Source organism: Rhea americana, unplaced genomic scaffold (assembly GCF_003343005.1).
Source record: "Rhea americana isolate MKP2758 unplaced genomic scaffold, rheAme1 scaffold_428, whole genome shotgun sequence".
NCBI classification, from domain to species: Eukaryota; Metazoa; Chordata; class Aves; order Rheiformes; family Rheidae; genus Rhea; species Rhea americana.
Window position 1 is genome coordinate 237,724 of NW_028186566.1, and position 18,216 is coordinate 255,939.

Genomic DNA, 18,216 nt, shown 5'->3' on the forward strand with positions numbered 1-18,216 from the left:
GGGGGGGGGGGTTTGCGGCAGGCCCCTGTGGAGGCAGCGGCCTGTGTGGGCAGGAAGGGGCTGTGGTGGTGCCCGGCCCATGCTGGAGGGGGGGGGGACACGGAGAGGGGAGCTGTGGTGATGTGTGCCCCTGTGGAGGCAACGTGGGGTCCTTCACCGCTCCCTCCCCGCTACGAGCCTGGAGCTGTCGGCGCTGTTTCTGCAGCAGCCTTGCCTCACGTTCCCGCTTTCGAAATGAGTGCGGTGGGTCACACAGAGAGTGGGTAGGAGAGTTATGTGGCGGGCTTTAGGTCTGTTTTGAGAAAGATGTCATGATTAAGAAAGCTCTGCTATTATAATAATATCTGCTCTAGCTGCAATATCTATTATACTCGTAATAGTCATAATTTAACGGTGTAGCACTGGCTAGAAAGCTCTGTTGCTACAGGGTGGGGGTAATGGAGTGGGCCATGGAGATTCCTCCAGGTCAAGGAAGGTGAATGACTGACGCTGCAGAGAAGGTGAGCATCACATGTTGCTACCCATAAATAAAGAAAAAATCTGGGTGTCCTCATTTCAACATCCTTTTATTAGAAGAAAACATCTTATTTTAAGATAATCTCTGCGTTATGAAAAACGCTGATGTGAAAAGCTAGATATTCAGTCCCTTTTTCCTACTAAAGACTTTGACAACTGTAAGATGCAAATACGTACTGTCTTTCTACTATCTTTCTTGCTGTTGGTGTAGGATAAAGCCTGGAACCAAAACTATATGTGGTACCAGATTTGCAGCTGTTAGGCTGAAGATTGAAATACATCCTTTGTCCTGGGAATATTATGCACCAAATTGAAAAAAAAAATAGAATACAGGAGTTATCACTTCCACACACCAACCATCTTAATTCCTCTTTAGCTTTAAGCCTCCATGAAAGAGTGGACTATACCAGTAACTTATTATATAAGTATCCTAATTCAAGATTCAGATTAAAGTAGGTTAGGCAAACAAACCAGTAAAACCAAAAAGCAGAATGAAAAAAATGATTCTGGAATTACAACTGCCGCATCAGCTGCTGTTTTGCATGGTGACATCAAGATAAGTCATACGTAATTCGTAATTTCAGCAGTCTTACAGGACAGCCTGAATGTTCAGACTCTTTTGATTCCTKAGTGCAACTGCATTAAGAACCACCTGTAATCTCATTGGAAAACATTCAGAGGATGAATCAAATAGATAGTTCCATAAAGCAAACTGGAAATTAACTGTTTTATTGTTCAAGGAAAAGTATAACTGTGAGAAAATTTTAAACTCTAGGATGAAAACAGAATTGAAGAACTTTATAAAATCATGTAAGCTGCTTGGGATATAAACAATTTTGTATTAATAAACAGAACATATTTCAACTTTTGGCTGGTTTACAGAATTCTCAAAAGTTCTGGATGCTGATCAAAGTTTTGATGTGTTGCTAATGGTTGCCTGGATTTTTTTTTCCCCTGTTCTCTGCATAATATGGAAAATAAGAATATTTTCAAACAGATGTTAGCTGAAAAACATATAGAAAATTGCAGGTCCTGTGCTTGTAGCGTCATCAGAAGCTAAATTCAGTTTGCAGTATGAAAGTCCCAGCAACATGGGCTGTGTCCTCGGACAGRATCACGCTGCTGTCTAAGGTGCTGAAATTGGAGGGCTGCAAAGAGGTTCTGTGGATCCCCCACCCCTCCCCAGGAGGTTCACTTTCCCTGTTACACAGGTAAAAAGTAAAACCACAGTGAGTTGGGTGTGGAAAGCCTATAGTTCACTCTGATATGTTTTGAGAAGGGCAAGCTAGATTAAGCTGGCAATTAGCTGCAGCCATTGGGCTCCTGGTTAAGGCATTTATACTAATATAGAGACATGACTTTTGAAGAGGGTATATCTGTRTCTCATGGCATAATTGTTTAATCATAGTTCACTGCATGCTAGAAACTCTGTGGATTACTCCAGTGTATTTTGAGATAAAACATGTATCCAGGCTACACTACAAAGCTTCCTGGACAATATTTGTTTCTGTGAGCTGTGTTTTATCTAATGTAGAAGTTTTATCTTTTAAATCTTGATTCATGCAGAGGGATGGCCACTCTGAGTCATTGGTCTTTACTGCTGTGTGCTCAATATGAAATCTAAAAAAATAACRTTTTGGAAAATGAGAACACAATCTCTGTGAAAATTATGGTGTTTTACTATTTTTATGCATRGGTAGAAGCTAGAATTTGTAGGACTTAGTCGTAAGAAACTGTTCAAAAGAACAGGTACGGATTAATATAAAGAAGATGCTTTTTACTTGCTTCCGTGAGCAAGAATGTTTAAGCTGTTTATCTTGAAGGTTCCTCTTGATTGTAAGTGTAGAAATGATCTGTACTGCAGTTTAGCTATTGATAGAAATAATACAATCCTGTCTCAGAATAATTAGCTGTGTCAAAGGATTTTCCTTGAAACTCATTTCAATTCCAAAACACATTAGCGCTGGGATTTGCTAACATCCTCCATTCAGGACTACACAAGAGAAGAGTGAAAAAAAGCTGCTATAAAAAAGAGTGGAGCGATTGGTCTCTGCAAACTCCAAGCCTTGGAGATAGTGTTAGGAAGTGTCATGATGACGTAAAGGGTTCAGAGCCAATCAAATTGCATGTGAAAAAATCTTTGCAGAGCTGCTACTTTAAATAACAGGGTTGGCTAAAAAAATCAAGTATTCTTATCCTGGGATAAAACATCTCAGGTTAGGGGACAACAAATATAAAGCACATTTTTATATTATCTGATATCTTGCAAATGGAGATCACATGTTCTTGACAAAGAATTCATAAGAAATGCTCACATCTATATACAATAAATGCTGTGATTTTGCAATACATTAACATATAGAACTATAAATGTAATCAGTAAATTTATTATGCATATTTAATCACTTTGCATTCTTACCAGTTTTGTCACCTTACATCTGCATTTTAGCATCTATTTATTTTTTCTTTTTGGTTTAATGATGATGTAACTCTCATCGTGTTAGAAGTTCTTCTCTCTCTGCTTTTCTCTTTGTTTTTCTCTTTCCTAAGACAAAGCTTCAAGTGAAAATCCTTTGGAGTTTTACCTAGCCTGGCTACTAGAAAATGGAAGAGCAGAGAATATTTGTTAAAAAAATATTTGATTGTCAGAAGATACTGAGAAATTTTCAATATCAAAGAATCTTGAAAGAGAAAATCTTGTAATGAAAAAAGCACCAAAAATGCAGCAACAAAGCAAAAATTTTTGAAGGCTGTGAACTAGCCATTCCATTGCAGATATTACACTTCTGCTCAGTCACCACAAGAGGGACATAGAAGGAAAGCTAACATAACATTGGAAAAAAATCAAGAGAACAGCTTTATGCAGATTCATAGCAACATATATTTTCCTTTTGTTTGGAAGGATCTTCTGGGATCATAACATTTTGATAGCTTCCTTCATCCCAAATAATCTCTAAAAAGCTTCATGGACTTTATAAAATGTGATAGTAAGTATTAATAGCTAAAATGGATGTTTTCCCAGAACTTCACAATCTTTCCTGACCTTTTTCCTACTGGAATGTCTGTAATAGTGTCGGGACAGGGAGTGGTTGGGCTGGCTGTATTTTTGTTCCATCGCTAGCTATTGGATCAACAAATTGGAGCATTTAATAGGCACTGGACAAGAAGATTATGTTTACTTGTATTTGATTTTCAGGAACTAATGGCTGATGATGCAAATATCATAAGAACAGATCTCATATAAATGCCTTCGTGAAATAAGAGGACTGTAAAAAAACCCTAAGTAGATGTTGAAAGGTTTATTGGACTCTTGTGGAATTAAAAAGCACAATCCTAATATGCACTAGATYGAAGGTAACGCATCATGTGTATTTAAGCACATGCAGTCTATGAATCCCTAATGTCAGTAAAGCTTTCCTTCCAGCCATGAGGAGACAAAGGCATCTCTAATTGGGCATGCTGCTTTGTTTATGGGATCTGTACAGAGCCAATGATTTATAAAGAAGAGTTCTGGAAGAAAGCATTGCTCTGATTAAGGTGGAACTGAAGATTTGTTTTATTATAACTTTACAGAGTTCAGTCCTTAGTGCTTATGTTTCTGTAAGTGTTTTACCATATCATTAAAAAGTCTCTGTCAAGTAGCATTAGATTGAATGGTCATTTTTAGAAAGCCCTTTAGTGGGTGGAATGTTTTCATGAACTAAACACACAGCAGAGAAATACTGTGCAAATGTAAAAATTTCTCTAAGGTCTCAGAAATCTGGGTGCAACAGTAAATACAACCCATTTTTGATTTCAGAAATACCAGTAATGTACCAYAGAAAATTCACAGAGATAGGCCATCACTCATTATTAGGGGAATCTCAACTCTTTCATCCTTCAGCAAATTATGTAATATTTCTGTCTTTCAACTGATTTACCTGCAGGCTAAATTGCAGTGTGGCTGTAAAAAGTGTTCCCAAAGCCAGTCATGGATAAGTGGCTTAAAACAACAAAGGAGAAGGAAGAGAAGATCTTGAAATTTCTTCAGTGATCTTGACTGGTTCTGCTTGTAATATGGGAATGTGAAGGTACTCAGATACAAGGTAATGAATACCATAAAAAGATGTAACTGTAGCAGTATATGAAAGCTACTAAATGAAACTAGTCATAAACTCAGTGCTACAAACCAATTTTCCTTTACTGTCTAAGCTAAGGTGATACTAAAAAGTAATAAACTGTGAAAAGGTAATTTCATATTAAAATATGAATTAAAAATATTTTGTTTTAWTTTAGAATTTGAAATCCTTCCTCCTCCCAATATATTTAAATCCTTTATAGCTCTCACTCCTTGAAAGTAGCTGAATGAGTATGAATGTCAGAAGACTATGTTCGTCCTAAATAATGCCACATTAACACAGAATCTGAATTCAAAGAAYTAATGTAGGGGGAAAAACTTCTTAAGAACAGAGCTTCTGACTTTGTGCACAATTTTTGGTAGCAGAAATACTGGATGAAAAGAGCTACTTCTTTATAACTGGTCATAAAATTAAGATTGCTGGCAAAAAGTCATCAGTTTTAAAATSCAAGAAAAATTTGCTGGAATTGATGGATATATTCAAGAAGCTACTTGAGAGTTACTGTTGCTTATTAAGACTTTCTTTTGTAGGGGTTCTGGAGGGAGCAGACTTGTTAAAAATAGTCTGTTTGTAAAGGGGCATYAACAGTTCTTTAAAAGGGATTTCTTCAAAACAGCTGTTGTTCTATCTTATTTTAAAAACAAATTTTGAAGCTCTTGATTGACTAAAAGACAGTACATCTTTCTTTGTTTTAATTTCTGGCAGTTTTCCTAGGCAGAGAGAGAAGCAATGAGGTTATTTTGGTATAATGTGAAATCCAGTACTTCACAAACAGTTTTGATGTGTGTTTGAATTTTGTGGATTGGTGTGTCTCCCTCTGTTTTAGTGGGGAAAAAGTAAGAGTGGTGGATTTTTAGGTTATCTCTGGTGCCTCATTTTAATTTATAAATACTTAGAGTTTTAGCAAAATGTTTTCCAATGCAGCAACATTTTTCTTCCTTCTTAAAGCTCTACTGCCTTACAAACATGTTTTTAACTTTGGGGAGTGTGACTTGCCCAGGGTTAAATGTGAGGCTATCTTTTGTAAGTAGGATCTTAAGAAAACAAGTTGTTTGAAAAGCAGTATTTTTTGAGACCCACCCTGTCTTTTTCTTTGCTATTTGTTTAAGTGAATAACATGGTTCCATTCTCAACATATGTTCCAAGTGAATACTTCCTCCTGCTGTGAGAGAAGTCTGTTAATTTGGCACTTCTTTTAAAAATGAAATAATGTAAGCAATCCAGTTATTAGCTAGATTGCCTTCTGGGTGTTGCTGGTAGGTGTCTAAAATTTTCTGAAAGTTATAGATGTAAGAGCATGTGTTAAACCATATAATGTGGCTACGTGACTTAGTTGTTCAGATTCCTGTTAGACTAGACACTTGTAACCAAGATAGTCCCTGTCCTGAAATACCAACCATTTAATTTTCCAGTCACTACTCTGCAAGAATTATTCTCTCTGGCTTTTTCACAGACATGTCAGTTCCTTTTGATGTGAAATACAAAATCTACCAACTAGTCCTTTTCTTCCCATTGTATATATTAAAAGTTTAGAAAACACTAAATGTAAGATCTTCYGTACTATAGTAACCACTACAGGTAGGACTAGTAATATTAACAATTGTTTTTCCTCTAGTTCTTGCCTGAGAAAATGCAGATCTAGAATTGAGGGAGAGCAAATGTATAAGGTGTCACAATAGCCTTGCTAACATGGAAGCTTTCCCATTAGAAAACCCATATTTCTTATGTCTTAGGGTGAGTGCAGGGCAAGAAGAGACTGTGTGCCTCAACCAGACTAGTTTCAGGTTGGAGAGGTTTACTTGAAGTGGAAAGAATGTTTTCCTTGCAAAATGTTGTGGATTTGAAGAGGAACCAAGCCAGTACTGAACACAAGTCATGAATGGTTACAGTGTAGCTGTGTAATGCCTTCCCAGAAGTCAGTGAGTTCCTTGGGAATGTACCCAGGCCACTGGTGGAATTTCATCAAACGGAGCATATGAAAAGATGAAGAGGACAGTGGGGTCCCAGATTTTAGTAGATTTTGAGATTCAGTGTGTCAGTAGCTGCTACAAACGCTATAACAGAAGTGTACTCTGCKTTAATTCCTGCAAGGCCCGTGGCAAACCTATGAACCCATCATGAAGTCTGGACACTCTGCAACTGGGGCTGTGTGTTTGATTTATGAACAAACAAAAGCTTTCAAATTGCTTCTCAATTCTGGTCTGGAAATCCCTGAGCCATATGTCATATGGAAGAAACCAGAACACAGAATCCTTTTATGCAATTGTTAGAAAATGTTATTAAGAAAATGAAATGTTGTTGAACTACATCCTATGGCCTTGATTTCAGCTAAAGTATGAAAGCAGAGCAAAGGTGCTATGGGAAACCTTCTGGCAAGTAAGTGATGTGCCAGTCTCGGGCAAAATATTAACATTAGGCCACCTTTCTGGCAGCAAACTAGTGTATGACTCTACTGGAAGAGATGATTGCAAAAAGGATCTGAAGAAGGTTTGCAGAGCAGTAATTCTAAATAGCGCTTTAGTAATGATGTCATTTAAACAAAAAGAGTAATATTAAACATTGAGCAATGGACTGCTTTGGATCAAGAGCCACACAAGGCTACTAGCCAAGAYACAGAAGACCTTCTATAGCAGGAGAATTTGCACAGAGTAATAAACAGCTTCTGGAAAGTAAAAATATGCAAGGTCAAGGATGAAAAACTATATTGAACAATTTTGAGGAGTGGCAGGGGAAATAACCCAATATTTTCTATGAGTTTGAGGGCTTATTAGAAAATGGAGGGCAGGAAGATTATAATTCCAGTCAAATAGTGCATTCACTTATGATCAGTCCATGAGTCTTGAAGTCAGAAGCTAAATCTTGGGCTAGCTGGAATAGTGGAACAAATGGATGGTTGCTGTGATCTGAGAAGACTGATACTAAACTATTCACTTGGGGCTTAAATCAAATGCATTTGATAACCCTGCATCTGCCCCCTCAGGACTGTGGAAACAGAAACGATGAAGCAAAACACAGCGCATACCTGTGGACTTGATAAACTGATGACCATCAGGAATCTTCAAAAATATTATTTTAAAACTGTATTATTGGAGGTCTTTTTCATTATACTATGACCCAGTTATGGAGCTACAAGTGGTCTGAACTGATGGACCACTGTCAGGCTAGAGGGGGGTGGTAGTCTGGAGATTAACCCTTTACTAGCAAGGACATATTGTTTTAACAAATTTTCACTGAATTCAGCTATGGGTAGCTGAAGACCTGGTCAGCTTTGCAGGAGGCTGCACATACCTCACTCCTTTTTCTTTTTTATACCATTCTTTCCATGTTCCACTAGAGGCCACCACAAACCTCATCTAAGGGGGGTGGGGGGGAGCACCTGCAGTGCTAAATGGCCAAAGTTCCTATTTCGTAGGGAGATTTAGAAGTCAAACTTGGATCTCCCTAGAACAATGTTTCTTCCCACTGTGTGAGGAGTAACTCCTAGACGTGACTTGAAGCCAGCAAATGATCTCAGGCAGTGAGATCAGTTTTTGCTGAGTATGCAGGGTTAGACATGTTAGACATGTGGAGTCTTTCTAGAAGATCTCCTATGCAAACCRTGCGTTGATATTTGATTTCCTTGGAAAAAGTAGGCCTTCACTGTAACCGTTACTGCATTTGTATATAGAGACCTTCACAGTTTCAACATTGTCTCCTGCCTTGCCAATAGAAATTTGCTTTTGTGGCTGCAGTTTATTCACCTGAGGCGTGGGGTTCCTGGAATTGTGTGCACTTTCCTGGAAGAAATGTTGAAGGGTGTAATGGCTTGTGCAGAGAGCATTTAAAGACTGAAAAGATGTCAAGGAGAGGCAAGGCAGCTGCAGTTCAGGGAGAGCTCTCGGATTCCACTCTCATGATAGGTATTTCTCTGGCCGTTATTGTCTCAGGAACTCAATGTCGCTTACACCCAAAGTGTTTTGGCTTGAGTAAAGGTTAGTGGAAGAAACTGACTGTTCTGCTAGCCAAAAGCAATTGGCCTTTGTTGAAGGAAGCGTTGCAAAAATACAGAGGACCAAGTTTCTAGTTTCCATGTGGAATTAAAATTAGAGTAATTCTGTGACTGTTGCAACTGGTCAGAATATGTGTCCTTGCAATCTTTGGATGTGAAGAGCAGTTTAAATGAAATAAAGACTTACTCTGAATCTTTACCCAGTCCATGACACTGAAAAATACTGTGAAAAAGATTAGGTTAGATTTTGTGGCTGTTTCTTCAGCTCTGGGTGGGGCCAGGAAAAGGAATCGCCAGAAATCTCTGGAGCCAGTTCATTCCTCTGAGATTTCTAGTCTGATATTTTCTTGAAAACTCAAGAGGTTTGGATCAGCCTCCAGACTCCATCTTTCTGGAGAAATTCCCACCACTTTTGAGCCTGTGTACATGCATGCCAATTTTCCATTTCTCTAGGGGGGAAAAAAAAGCCGTAGTCTGGATGATGTTGAATTTTCCTCTGAGTTTATAAATGATGTACAAAGAAGCACAGATTTCAAATAAAGACATAATCTGTAATGTCTCAAAGGTTATGAAAATAAAATGTGCACGTGAAAAGAGATGTGTGATAAGATAAACTGACAGTATTTTGTGCCAGGAAAAGCATGCATTTAGTAGCCAGTACTTTACTTAGCTTCTTTGTTTCCACAGTCAGTGAAACAAGCAATTGGTGAGATAGTTTCATAAATKAAGCTGCTGTAATATTAGTAGGCCTTTTGAATTAATTCTTTTGACTTCTACTTGTTAATAACTTTCTCTTGGTCTAGGCCAGGTAACACAGGCATACTCCTCAGCATGGAGAAAGCTGCAACTCAGATAACATTTCTGAGCATTACCTATCTGCTTTGAAGCCTGAGTGGGGGGCCTTTTGCAGCAGAGTGTTTAACGTTATCTAACTAAATGTGGACAAGCGCACAGCTGCTTAGGTCTGTGCTCTCATTTCTGTTTGAAACCTCATCTTTGTATCAGATGAGATCTGTCTTTTGAGAGAGACAGAGTGCTCCTGCTTCTGAGGACAGTAACTGTCCTTCCCCACCTCCACAGCGTGGGCCTATGAACATTTTTGTCTATTCATTCCTATGACAGCTGTAATTATCTTTGACAGAATGCCTATGGAATGCCTCAGGCAAATACTGGAAGGGGGACAGCAGTGTGGAAGATATACTGTGATATAATGGAGTTTGTCTTGAAGACACTAGATTTATCAATCTCTGCTCATCCTTGAGTGGATGTCCTTTTGTGGTCAAGATTTTGGGGACAAGCAATAAAGGCCTGAAAAAGAGTTTCCAGGAAGGAGACTCATTCTTGTTTGCTCAAAATCTAACAAAAGTCACTAMAGAATTGAACTGGGGTGTGATCTTAAAATTTTGAGAGACAATGTTCTGCTCTACTACCATTATGAGAGGAAGAATGTTTTTTTTTGTGGAATATTAAGGCTCTGCTAAAATATTAAACCTTTTTTCATATTCAGGATTCTCATTTTGCATATGGATAAGACAACTTTCGAGTACAGCCTTGACAACCTATCAGCCCTTCATGTATACCTCCRGTCTTTGTGCCCTCCATAAATGTCCTAGTCATCTTGATTTCATGGCAACCGAAGAAAGCCCCTACACCAGAAGAATTTTCATCATCATTCCTAGGCTTTTTTCTCTCTCACTTCCCTTGCATGAGAAGAAGTCATATTTCTGCATGCAAGTATTAAACTACTCATTTTAAAACTGGGTTTATGTCCGCAGTCTTTTTTCAAGTATGGAGTATTGCATTTAGTGATTAGCTTCTTTTGCCTCTTTCTTTCACCCATCCATTGAAGAATTGAATTTGGAGAAAGCTATGGTTAGACTCCTGAYCTAGCTCTTTCAGCATCCCCTCAGCCAGTGATGATGTGAAGGAGATTAAGTTAATTCAGTGTTATCTATCTTTTCTTCTTTGTACAAGATAATTCTCATTTTCAGCACTGGAAGAGTTTACATCTCTTGCAACAGCTGACTGCAGTTTATATTTTTACATAGTACTTCGTAGTAGTCTGTTGATCACCGGTGTCCTGAAAAGACCTGATTGCTTGGTGCTAGTTTTGCTTATTTCCAGCTGTTAAATCATGATAGATATCTTCCTTCTGTTTTATGATGGTGTTATTTTTAATGTAAGCAGTAGATCTAATTGATTTAGATAGGTTATGTGAAAATGAGCAAATGAGAATTAAAAATGGCTCCAATTACAGTCAGTGAGAGCGGAAGTGTCAAGAGAACTATCATTAATCTTGAATCAACACTTATTAAAAAGCTACAGCTTTTTCCTGTATGTGTCCAGGAGGCCTGAACTGATTTGCTTAATATAACTTCTGGCATGGAAAATTTCTTGATGTTCCCCTGAGGTGTCCACAGAAAAGACAGCTTTGTGGTCTATGTGAACATAGTTAATAGAATTACTGATCCAACATGCTGGAAAAGGTAACTTACCACTTCTGAGGTAGAATAAACTGTGAAATTCAGATTTTCTCTGTGGGTCTTTGGGATCYGACCATAGAAAGTACAGTGCTGTCTCCTGTGAATGGATGCTAACCATTCCTTGGCTGTCTCCATAAAAAGGGAGKTTTTTTTCTGGAGTCTCAAGCCAAAATGTTTCCTTCTTTCTGCTGTTCTGCACTCTGTTATGTATTTGGCAGTGCTCAGTCCCAAAGGTGTCTATGTTCTGGTGGTATTAGGTATGAATAGATTGTCAGGTTCTTTGGGATCTTCCTTGCTGAAAGGCAGTATGGAAACTTGATCTTTTTTTGAAGTTGCATGGTAAAGGACTAATGGCATGTGCCAGCTTGTGGCTGGAAGGCAGTAATTTGAGGACAGCAAATACTAGTCTGTGTAATATTTGTATATATGGTACAGAAATAGTATAATTTATACACAGTATGTGCATTTATGTATAGCTACTGAACTAATCATATTTAGACAGTTCCAGCAACATATCAGAGTAGATATCCAGGGTTCCTCAAGTTCAATATCCTGCCTATGAAGGGGTCAATAGCAGATGTTTCTCTTGAGTTAATAAGTTTTGGTAAATGATCAAAAACAAGTCAGTGCTCCCTAAAAGAGGTCCCTAGACCATTAAAAACTGTACATGCTGTCTGCCCACCTACATGTGTGATCTCAGAGCCCTGAGCACTTCCAGTCCCTTCTGTAATGAGACAATTCCTGTTTACACTATTATTGAAGACCCCTAGATTACACAATAGGAAGGTTTGACCACAGGGATGGATTATATAGATCATTTATGGGAAAAGAAAAGGCAGCCTGTTTAGAACAGCTTTTGTTTTTAAGCTTTGCCATCCCTAAGAGTTTTGGGAAGTGACTTAGTACATACTGAGCAAGGAGTGAAAGCAATCCAGTAAAGCTGTGTTATTGTCATTATGACTCTGGGAGGTGTCCTTTAGTAGCAGAAATCCGAAAAGGAGACCACAGCCAAAGCAGTTTTACTGAAGAAAAACTGCATACTCCAAGCATTAATGATACTCCCAACAATAATTCCCAGCGAGACATGATGGCTTAACCATAGCATCAGTTTGCATCTCTCCTGGTCAAAACAGCCTTCAGTCTTCTCTTTTTTTTCCAGTACAATTCAGTTAATTATTCCCAGTTCCCTCAATGAGTCTGAGCTCCCACTGGCTCCTGGAGCAATAGTAGCTCATTGTTGCAAATGAGTTTAATCCAATGTTAGAAGTCTTTATTGTCCATAATAGAAAATGGCATGAATAGTAAAGGAAAAAATGTGAGATGTTTCCTGTAAGGCCTTTAACAACCCTCCTGGGTGTATGATTACAACATATGCTGGGGAATAGTTTTGAGCAGGGTGGCGGTGGGGAGTAGGAGCTCTGGCAGTATTTTACACCCCCATCTGTAAGCCTCATTACAGTGAGAGGAAGGGAAAGATGGGAGACAGCTCTTCTTGATCTGAGCATGCCACTGCTTTTCCACCCCTTGGGCTTCTAATTTCTCATAGTTTGTCTTTGGCAGCTTAAATAAGAGGCAAAACAAAACTGAATAAGGGCTGATAGGAAATTTGGGGGCTTATAAAATCTCCTTGATTGGCCTCCTGCCCTCCATTTTGTAAAGAGTTTTTTTAGTGCCAGGTGTCTTAGTTTTATTCAGATAGCATTATGTTGACACCATGTCTGAGGCATTTTGGAAAGTGTAGGATTATCAGCGTGAGACCCAGAAACGCAGAATGTTTGACAATGCTGCAATCTTTCCATAGAAGACAAAGAAATTACAGTATCAAAATCTATCAAGCCACTGAGAAGTACTAGAATGTATTTTAAATAAAGCACAACATCCAGGGTGATCTTTTGTTTATCTTCAACTATATCAGATTTTTGTTTTGAACAGAGAAAAACTCCAGGGCTTTAGAGAATAATCAGGGCAGAAACCCACTCCTTGCTTCCTTGTTCTTAGGTGTTCTGCAAGGAGTATGCTGAATCTGGTGCAGCTGAGAGAGGTCCATATTAAACAAGTCAGGGCTGAGTGTGCTAATAGTCCTTAAATGTGCTGACTAGCCTCACCCAATACCTCTACTCCACATACTCTGTGCTTTATTTTGGGGCTACAGTTGAACTCAGGCCTAGAACTTTAATCCTGGCCTGAGTTACTTGTAGTGTGCCTGTATACATCTCTGTCTCTGGCCTCATCTCCTGTTGTTCCTGACTGTATTCCCTGGATGAACCTGATCTGYCACCTCTCTTTGTCTGGAACTGTTGATGGAACATGTTACAGGTCCCCTGCTCTCTGCTCAAATACTGTGACTGTTTCCTGGTGAGTGGGGCCACTGCCCTGCTGATACTTTTGTCTCTCTTGGTTCCTGGTTTGTCTTCCCATCATGGAGTAGTGCTGCTCTTGCTGTTCCATGACAAAATGCAGGAGTTAGAATGTAGGTCTTTCTCCTTCATGCATTTAGTAATGTTCTGGGCTTGAGTAGCCAGTCTAGATTAGCCTCATTCATGCTTCCTGCTGCTCTCTGAATCCTTGAAGTTCAGTATCATGTCTTTGATGAAACTGAATGGTGGTTTTGTTGCTGCTCACTTATGCAGTTTTTATTTGCTGAAGTACTGGTTGTTTGATATTTTTKTCCTCTTGGAAAGTATCACTTTTCTTGCTGATGCTCCTCTGAGTCTCTACATCATTACATGTCATTCTCTCAGCTGATAAGGGCAGAATATGCCACTTCCAGAAAGGTCAGGAAATTACAATGGTAATGAGGCTGCCCAGACAATACATAGTGTCACTTATTCCAATAGATGTGTGTGTGCATTTATTTTTGGTATCTTTACATGCTGATGTTTGTAAATGAAAATTTATCTCCCTCATCACCTTCAGAGAAGAAAGCTAGTTTATATAGTGCTGCCATGAGCCTTGGGCATCTAGGTTCAATTCACTTCCACGTTGTAAACTAGCACAAGTTGCTTAACTTCTGAGTGATTCTGCTTCACGTCTGTAAAACAGCTATCTTCCTCAGAAAAGTACTGTGGCAGTAAAAAGTTGTTGGGTGATTCAGCTTTCCTATGGTCGCTACAAATTGGTTATCTTGTTGGAGGTCTGATTAGAGAGATGAAGCTTGTGGGACTGCAATTTTTTCCAATTAGTACTAGCTTCCTAGGTCAGGTCCAGAGGCATAATGAATCTGTCCAGATACAGAAGATGATACACTTGGAAATTTTCAGTCTAGCACCTTTCTCTTCCCCATTCAGCATTCAGTGAATAAAAGGAAAAGAAAGAGTCAGTTCTAATAGTATCGGAGGAATAMGCGGGAAAGTTGATGCTTTTGGAACGCTAACCTTACTTTGAGGATGGTGCTACTTTCTGTGCTATAAAGCAACAGCTTGCTCACAGGAGACTTCCAGGTCGCAATGTACCAATTGCTGTGACACTGTGGTTGTGGTCCAGCATTATGTCATTTTGTTGATTGCCACAGTGAGTTGTGTGACTTTTTTTTAAACTTGTGTAAATGGCTTTACTGATATTAGTYAAATTCCATTAACTGATAGAAAACAACACGAAAAATGAATGATAGAGTTAACATAGTGCACAATGAAGTCATAGGCACTCACTATGTCTTGCATGATTGATTCTCTGTCATTGCAGTTTGCCATTGGTTAAAATGGAAGAAATATTAAAAGTGCTTACAAGGTCTTCAGTGACCTTGTATCTTGCTTTTCTAAGGAAATTAAAGCTGAAGACATGAACCAGACTGTGGCAAGCTGTTACTTTTCAAACATGTAACGAAGCACAGCCTTTCAGGAATACTGCATCTTGCAATGAATGARGCATACTGGGCAAGGAGGGGCTATTCTTACCTGTTCACTGGTGGAGTTTATATATAAATACTTGTTTTATTCTAGGTGTTTATGTCGAATAATGGATCTGTCTTCTATAAAGTGTCGGTGCTACTGTTTAAAAAYCGTACCTGAACTTTGTTACTTCAGGACTCATAGTTCTAAGTACAGATCATTTAGGAATCCTGTTTGTTGAGACTGTGTTTTAGCAACGGATGAAATAAGTATTTGTACATAATCAAGCTGTAAAACTATGATTTTCAAAATCTCATGAAAATAATAGGATTTTGGTTTTGCTGGAAGCACATCCTAGAAAGGTAGGACAAAACTGAAGAGCCTGTTGGCTCTTGGGCATCAAACTTCTCRCTGTCCAGTCCTTTCCACAATTGATATCTTAGGAATTTGCAAGTGTTTGAATATAGCATTCAAAATAAGTAGAAGATAAAAAAACTGAACTGTAAAATTCTGATGTGTTAGGTTTCTTACTGATCAACCAGTTGCTAATGAGTGAAATACAAATGAGTATTGCATAAATATATCAAGTTGATTCAACTTCAGTTGTAATAGTGCAGTTCTGTAGAAYAAATAATGTATCTTCTGTGTCAGTGATAGCTTATGTATGGTGACAGTTAACTAAAATCATGACTGATTATGATTTAGTTCAGATAACTTTAAATCTCTACTTTTCTATATTGGATGTATRAAACTTGGAGGCTACATACATTCCATGCTTTTGTAGAAAAGTCTAGTAATTGAAATGCGAGTCTTCAAATACATGATCCTTCAGACAAGGAACTAATCTCTTCCCTATGTCCCTGGTGCATAAGGAAAGCAAGGGGCTTAAACTGTGTCCCTGAGAGAGATTTTCTGACAGTAAGAGTGTAAAGCATTGGAAGGCTGCCTGGTGCCTGTGGAGCCTCTGTCAGGGGAGGCATTTAAGAACAGGGTAGAGAAACCTTTCTGAAAAATGGCATAAGTACTATTGATCCTATATTGGGAAGAAATAGAGAAGATGACTATTGAAGTCCCTTCCAGTCATCTTTTACATGATTTGTTCTCTTATGGCCCTAAGTGTGTAAGAAACATTGTAAAACACTTAGCATACTATTTCAGAGGGTGTAGGTATTTTTCACTTATTTTTAGAATTTGACCTTAGCAAGATTGTAAAATCACATTTTCCTTCTGACTTTTGTCCTTCACTTGGCAAACATTAGTTTAAAACACAGAGATGGAAAATATTTAAACTTTAAACTAGTATGAGCTTTTCTTTTTGTTGTTTGTTTATGTGCTAGTTTCACTTGTGATGTCAACTGCAGTCAGGGAAAAAGGTGCAACTAACCTGGCACTATACAGAGTTCAAAAAAAAWTTTACATTGAAGCCTAAATAAACACTAGCTACTATTCACTTTTTTTCATATCGGTAATACTGTAAAAAGTGGTATTAACAAATCTGGAAGATGTTTTCCACATCAGATAATAACAAGTTCAAGATATATTAGCTTCTTTTTAATTTCTCCTTTTTAAACAGATGGAGGCCCCTCAAAATAGCCGAATGTTTTCTGAACTGCTACTGTGTGTTTAAGCTGTGTTGGAGCAGTGATTTACAGGGATTTCTAGCCCTCAGATCTGAATATAGAAAGAAGTAGAATGATTCCAAGGAAAATAAGGGTAGGAATGACCTCACCCTGTGGAGACACCGTGTCTTGCTCAACTCCAGAAAGCTGTGTAGAATCTAGCTGCATTTTTCTTTGTACAGTTATTTTGCTACCATCAGTGAGTAGAAGTGATTCCAGAAACTATTGCAAACCAAAGAGAAATGGCCTTGGGTTTCTGGAARAAAAGAGCGTGGAGATATATGATCACTGCCTTCATATGCAGAAGACCTATTTGTTCAAACACTTACGATTGGTGTGATTTAGGTTTAATATGCTTTGCTTCATTTTGCTTAGATTAAGTGAGCAATAAGAAGCATTATTCTTTGACTATGAGGTCACTATGAGGTCCCGTATTAATTTTTGCTGAGGGTTATGAGGGTTTTCTTTAAAAAAAGAAGTACAGCAGTTTTCATCCTTTCTTGTCCAGGTTGGCTATAAGGTAAAGAGGGACTTAAGTAGAACCGAGCAACATGGCTTTCAAGCACCGTATCAAGGGTATTTTTTTTTTGTTTGTTTGTTTGTTTGGTATCAGAACATTAAAAACAAAAAACATTGAGTAATTTTTCACTTGGATAGTAGAAAACACCATTATTCCTCTGGCATGTTCTATTTGCCTTGTATTGAATGCTTTTGAATTTTGAATCTTGAACCACAAGATTTTAATAGTCTTATCTGTCTATATGGATAGCCACACTAAGCAAATCTGATGTAAATTGTTACCAAGGTGACCTCACATTTGACCCTTGTACAGTCCTCATTCCACATGAGTGCAACTCTTTCTGGATTTTTATGACTTCTTTCCACTTGAAACAAATGGAGTTTTTCTGTACATTTTGCAAGGGTCTTCCTTTAATGACCTTTCAGGCTTCTGTTGAAATAATGTGCTTTCCCCTTAAAATTTTCCACAACCATAGCAGGTACTGGTAGGCTCCTTTGCAGGCCATGTAGCAGAAAGGTCCTGGACTAAGCAGTCTGCAAAGTATGAATGTGTCTGTTTTGACAACAGCATGTCAAACATAAGGTGGAGGGGCAACAACGACCACTGTTTGAGGTGAAAGTCTCTGTGGAGTGGGTAAAAGTGCATCTTTCATTCCTCATTCCATTCATTGCTATAAAGTAAAAAATACAAATATTTTACAGAGCATCACTAGGAGAAATAATATTATCATTTCTTTAGTAATAAGTTGGCATGGTTTGGATTTGTCAGGAAGGACCCAGAAATGCCAGGAACTGGGAAACTCAGTTGTTCTGATTTCCAGCTAAACCGCTTACATTTACCACAAGTAACAAACACATAAAGCTGATTTTTACCTTTGAGTTCACAACAAGAAGTCACTCAYTGTGGGTGACATGAGATGATGTGTTCTAGACAAGCAGAATCATATGAAGGCCACCTAGTTAACATGAGTAAGTTAACTTTATTTTTAGTACAAACTTACTCTGGTGCAAGAAAATGTAAAATCCATCTGTTGCAGCATTCCCATAATATAAAACTAATATTTGGTGGCTTTCTCTGGAGAACAGGCTTGCATGCTCACCAGCATATACAAGACTGCACAGTCTCCCTTAAACTGTGCATGGCCA

The 18,216-nt window shown here is 38.3% G+C and overlaps 1 protein-coding gene across 3 annotated transcripts in view; it reads left to right on the top strand.

Annotated features, from left to right (window-relative positions):
• The first annotated feature begins 176 nt into the window (after positions 1 to 176).
• COMP (cartilage oligomeric matrix protein) overlaps positions 177 to 18,216 on the top strand; it is a 35,197-nt gene continuing 17,157 nt past the window's right edge. The window contains exons 1-2 of one of the 3 annotated variants that reach the window (XM_085315356.1): positions 177 to 500; positions 4,443 to 4,601. The gene's annotated coding sequence lies outside the window, so the exon portion shown is untranslated. Of the gene's footprint in view, positions 501 to 3,213; positions 3,504 to 3,734; positions 3,871 to 4,442; positions 4,602 to 18,216 lie in introns of those variants that run through there. The other 2 variants (XM_085315355.1, XM_085315354.1) reach the window with 2 other exon arrangements.